The sequence below is a fragment of the Pelobates fuscus genome, chromosome 6 (assembly GCF_036172605.1).
Source record: "Pelobates fuscus isolate aPelFus1 chromosome 6, aPelFus1.pri, whole genome shotgun sequence".
NCBI lineage: Eukaryota > Metazoa > Chordata > Amphibia > Anura > Pelobatidae > Pelobates > Pelobates fuscus.
In genome coordinates this window covers 66,022,559-66,029,128 of record NC_086322.1, presented here as the reverse complement: position 1 = coordinate 66,029,128, position 6,570 = coordinate 66,022,559, and positions in this window count along the sequence as shown.

Genomic DNA, 6,570 nt, shown 5'->3' with positions numbered 1-6,570 from the left:
TGGTACTGGTATCTATAGCATGTCTCTACAGGCTTTTCAACGTAAACACTAACTTTTCCGAGAAAAGGCAGTGTTTACATTGCTTCAAAGTGACACCGCTAGTGACAGTCACTCAGACGGTCACTAGAGGTGCTTCCTGTGTCAGTGCACCTACATTCAGGGCCTCCACACTCTGGAGGCGCTGAACGTTCCCCATAGAGATACATTGATTCAATGCATCTCTATGAGGAGATGCTGATTGGTGTAGCGTTTTGCAGCCAATCCTATGGCAAAGCATTGGATTGGCTGAGATCATCAAGCTTGATGATCTTAGCCATAGAGGCAGGGCCAGTCGAGGGGAGACCAGCACGCTGCGTGGGGAAAAAAAAGGTGAGCAAAAACACTATTTTTAAACACACATATACACCATGACAGACACAGAAACACACATATACCATGACACACACACACACACACCATCACAGGCCATGACACAGACTGACCCACACACACACCATGACACAGACAGACAGACACACCATGACACACACACACATATACCATGACACACACACCATGACACAGACAGACACACACACATCATGACACAGACAGACGCACACACACACACCATGATACACACACCATGACGGACAGTCAGACACACACCCCATGACGGACAGACAGACACACACCCCATGACGGACAGACAGACACCCCATGACGGACAGACAGACACCCCATGACGGACAGACAGACACCCCATGACGGACAGACAGACACCCCATGACGGACAGACAGACACACTCACCATGACGGACAGACAGACACACTCACCATGACGGACAGACAGACACACTCACCATGACGGACAGACAGACACACACCATGACAGACAGACACACACACCATGACAGACAGACACACACACCATACAGACAGACACCATGACACAGAAAGACACACACCATGACAGACACACACACACACCATACAGACAGACACACACACACCATACAGACAGACACACACACACACACACACCATACAGACAGACACACACACACACACCATACAGACAGACACCATGACACAGACAGACACACACACACACCATACAGACAGACCATACAGACAGACAGACAGACACACCATACAGACAGACACCATGACACAGACAGTCACACACATCATGACAGACACACACACACACAGACAGACCATACAGACAGACACACACACACACCATACAGACAGACACACCATAACACACATTACTACTACCTGCCAGGGGGTCGTGCAGTGCAGACGGCTGTCTGTGCTGGTGGCCGCTGGGGAACTTGTGCTGGAGTCTGGCGGCCGCTGGGGGAGGTCTGCTGGCGGCCGCTGGGGGTCTGGTACTGTCGGCCGCTGGCGGCCGCTGGGGGTCTGGTGCTGGGGGTCTGGTACTGGCGGCCGCTGGGGGAGGTCTGCTGGCAGCCGCTGGGGGAGCAGGCTGTTCTGTCTCTGCTCCCCCGCCCTCGCGCACTGCTGCATGAGACCGGCGCCAGAATATGACGTCATATTCTGGCCGCGGTCTCATTAAGCGGCACGCTGGGGCGGGAGAGCAGAGACAGAACAGCCTGCTCCCCCAGTGGCCGCCAGTACCAGACCCCCAGAGGCCTCCAGCAGACCTCCAGAGGCGCCCACCAGTACCAGACCCCCAGAGGCCGCCAGCAGACCCAGGTGTCTGCCCGGCCCCAGGTGCCGACGGCCCACCGGGAAATTTCCCGGTATCCCGGTGGGCCAGTCCGGCCCTGTTTGAAGGTGTTGATTAAACACAAATAAAGCATTGTATTTACACAACAATAATATTTAATTACAATTTATAAATGTATATAACAATTTAAGAATGTAAACAAAACATTAGAGTTAATTTTGTTATTGTAAAATAGTGAAGTACAGGCATACACACAAGATGTCCCTCCTAAAAACAGGCACCTTGGAGGTGTCACAAACGTGGGCTATTGGCCCAGCCGAGACAGTGGGGAGAGTGTGGAAGTGAAAGGGTTAATGACACCAGACCCCTGGTAACCTGTTGCTGGTCCAAGCAACCACTAAATTAACCCCTGCAATACCTTCTACACGAACACCATAGTACACACTTTACTGCCACGACCAAGAATTTAAATCTGGGCATCTTAGGTTACCCCACACTTAGAATTAGAATATCACAACCTTACTTTACTGATCAGACATATATAATCAACCCTTTTGGTAACGTGTTTACCTGAGCTTTCCTCAGAAGAGTGAGCTCATAGAGAACAAAGACACAAGTTGATTAAGGAAACATTTAATCTGAAAGGATTCACAGTGCTGTGTACAAAAATAGAGAAATAAATGACATACAGATAACAAATTGCAAAACAGTACATAAAATAAAATAGGAGAAAACACAAGAAATTATTTACATATATTTACCCCTTATATATAATTATTGTGGGAGATTCAGATATTACAGGTCTCCCAGTAGTTGTTGAAAAAATAAATCTCCCCTGGATAGTCCAACACCCTTGTTATATAACTCAAAACTAGATGTTTCTAAGTGGGTGGATCAGAGGGGTTTGGTCTGGCAGTTTATTGCCCACTCCATATTTCCTAAAACTATCTTGTCCTTTGAAGACCCCAAAGTCAGAGCACATGCACCAATACCTTTTCCAATGCCCTATGTCAAGGTCTGGTGATGGTCATCTGGAAGTTTTATGGCCTAGGCCTGGTAAGATCAAAGCCCACAATAAATGTTATCCCAACGTTAACAAAACAACAACTCATAACATATATCAAAGGCCAACTCATGCTTTGGCATAACAGGAGGTATGGAATAAGAGTGAATGTGTTGAGGAGAAATTAGTTAATAAACAATAAACTCAATTACGTAAAAAATAATGCATATTTCTGGATAAAATCTGAGTTACATAGTTACATAGCTGAAAAGAGACTTGCGTCCATCAATTTCAGCCTTCCTCACATATGTTTTTGCTGTTTATCCAAAAGAAGGCAAAAAAAACAGTCTGAAGCACTTATAAGTTTGGAACAAACTAGGAAAAAATTCCTTCTTGACCCCAAAATAGCAGTCAGATGTCTCCTTGAATCAAGCAGCTATTACCCCACTAATTAGAAATTATATCCCTGTATGTTGTTTTTGCAAGTATTTATCCAATTGCAGTTTAAACATCTGTATGGACTCTGATAAAACCACCTCTTCAGGCAGAGAATTCCATATCCTTATTGCTCTTACTGTAAAAAAACATTTTCTTTGCCTTAGATGAAATCTCCTTTCTTCCAGTCTAAATGTGTGACCTTGTGTCTTACGTATAGCCCTGTTTATGAATAGATTTCCAGATAAAGGTTTGTAGTGGCCCCGAAAATACATATGTTATCATATCCACTCAGGCGCCGTTTTTCCAAACTAAACAGATTTAAATTTTTTAACCTTTCTTCGTAACTAAAATGCTCCATTCCTTTTATCAATTTTGTGTAACGAAAATTTACCCCAACACGCAGGATTCAGCTCAACAGAAGACAACACAGAGGGGAGATACGTCTACCGGACCTTAGAGTGGCCGGACTCGACGTATATAGGAGAAGTACAGAGTCAGGAACGATCCGAGGTCAAGGGCAGAAAGAGACAGCGTAAACTAGGACTAGCCGGGGTCTGGTACACAGTAAACAGCAAGCCGGCAAACAGAACAGATAAGGATAAAGAGATAACGTAGTCAGAAAACAAAGCCAAGGTCAAGTACGAAGGAACACAACTGAATACAACAAGTGCTAAAGGGAACTGTAACAGAAACCACGATAGGGCAAGGAACTAAGGGAAAAAGGTGAGTATATATAACTAAACACCTATTTTGATTGGCCCCTGTCATATCCACGCCCCCAAAAGGTAAGTGTATGGGTAGTGTGGTATGACAGGGACCAATGGGAGGCCTTTTCCAATTTAGGCTCCCACTGTCCCTTTAAGAGCGCGCCCGAGACCCGCGGCGCGCTCTTAGAGTCAGGCGGGACACGTGATCGCTTCTCGCGGTCACTGCCCGCCTTCCTGTTCCAGCCGTCGGATGAGCCGCGTGCACCTCGTGCAGCAGCAGGACCGCACGCGGCTCGAACAGAGGACCCCGGCTGGCCCCTGGAAAGAGTAAGTACCGCTACATTTTGTAGCTAGTCTCTGCACTTTTTCTAGTGCCATGATACCTTTCTTTAGAACAGGTGCCCAAAATTGCACAGCATATTCAAGGTGTGGTCTTACCAGCCAGGGCCGGCCTTAGGGGTGTGCGAGCTGTGCGGCCGCACAGGGCGCCATGGACCAGGGGGCGCCCTGACAGCCTACACAGCTCGCACTGTCTCCTAGTGACAGCCTGTGAGGGAGAGCTCAGAGCCCTCCCCTAATACAGGCTGCGCTGTGTAGCGTGGCCGCACTCCGCCCCCCCCCCCCCTGCCTTTTAACTCAGCCCTCACTGACAAACCCCACTCGGGTCTATCAGTGAGGGCAAAGGGGGTGGAGTTAAGTGGCAATCAGAGGCGGAGCTACATGGCGAGCAGGGGCGGAGCTACACTGCAAGCGGGTTGGAGCTACATGCAGACCCTCTGCCTGGTAAGTTAAGGGAAGCAGTTCCTGCTCCCCTCCATCTAGCCCAACTGTGCCCCCTGCCCCCCACCTAGCCCAACTGTGCCCCCTGCCCCCCCACCTAGCCCAACTGTGCCCCCTGCCCCCCACCTAGCCTAACTGTGCCTCCTGCCCCCCCACCTAGCCTAACTGTGCCCCCTGCTCCCCCACCAGGCCTAACTATGCCCCCTGCTCCCCCACCAGGCCTAACTGTGCCCCCTGCCCCCCACCTAGCCTAACTGTGCCCCCTGCTCCCCCACCTAGCCTAACTGTGCCCTCTGCTACCCCACCAGGCCTAACTATGCCCCCTGCTCCCCCACCAGGCCTAACTGTGCCCCCTGCCCCCTACCTGGCCTAACTGTGCCCCCTGCTCCCCCACCAGGCCTAACTATGCCCCCTGCTCCCCCACCAGGCCTAACAGTGCCCCCTGCCCCCCACCTAGCCTAACTGTGCCCCCTGCTCCCCCACCTAGCCTAACTGTGCCCCCTGCTCCCCCACCTAGCCTAACTGTGCCCCCTGCTCCCCCACCAGGCCTAACTGTGCCCCCTGCTCCCCCACCAGGCCTAACTGTGCCCCCTGCTCCCCCACCAGGCCTAACTGTGCCCCCTGCTCCCCACCAGGCCTAACAGTGCCCTCTGCTCCCCCACCTACCCACTGTGCCCCAGCTACCTACTGTGCCCCTGCTCCCCAGCTACACACTGTGCTCCTTCTCCCCCACTTACCCACTGTGACCCTTGCTTCCCCAGCTACCACCACTGTGCCCCCTGCTCCCCAGCTACCCACTGTGCCCCCAACTAACCACTGTGCCCCCTGCTCCCCCAGCTACCTCTACACTACCGCTGCTCCCCCACCCTCCTCCACTGATCCCCCTGCTCCCCACCTACCACTACACTACCTATGCTCCCCCACCTACCACTACTGTGCCCCTGCTCTCCAACCTAACAATACACCACCACTGTGCCCCCAGCTACAACCACTGTGCCCCCGCCCCATCTACCACCACTGTGCCCCCTGCTCCCCCACCTATCACTACACTGCCCTGCTCCCCCACCCTCCTCTACTATGCCTCCTGCTCCCCACTTACCAGTACACGATCTCTGCTCTTCATATCAGCACACATATCACACACATCCAATACAACAATTACAAATATTACACACAGCCAACACATAGCATACATATCACACACAGCCATCACTCGTATCACACACAGACACCACACACTACATCATACATCATATTATTATGAGATTTTTTACAGCAGAGCTGTCTCATACAAAATGCAATCTGTAGCTGTCCTCCGAGCTCTGGCCAATCAGAATGTTGCCACGGATTACTACAGGAAAGCTCTGACACTGTAAGTGCCTGAGCTCACAAAACAGTTACTTATGGTCTTGCACGCGGTGGAGGCGCCGACCAGATTCCCAGCATACTGGATCACCAGAGTTCAGCATGCCCACCTCCATGCAAGGTAACAGGTAAGGGGGAATCATTTTTGTTTTTAAATAATTATTAATTTAATAAATTCTATATACAAACACTACACACCTATTGACATACACTGTACATGGATAAAGGGGTATGATGGGGGGGGCGCTGTTAAGATTTTTCGCACAGGGCGCCTTAAGGCCTAAGGCCGGCCCTGTTACCAGCGATCTATAAAGAGGCAAAATTGTATTTTCATCCCGAGAATTTATGTCCCTATTTTACATGACAAAACCTTACTGGCCTTAGCAACTGCAGATTGACATTGCATATTGCTGCCTAATTTGTTGTCTATAACAATTCCCAAATCCTTCTCGTGTGTGGTTATCCCTAGTTCACTACGATTTAGGGTGTAAATTGCTTGTGCAATTAACCCCGAAGTGCATAACTTTGCATTTCTCTACGTTAAATTTCATCTGCCATTTTAGTGCCAAGTCCTCCAACCTATCCAAATCCCTCTGCAG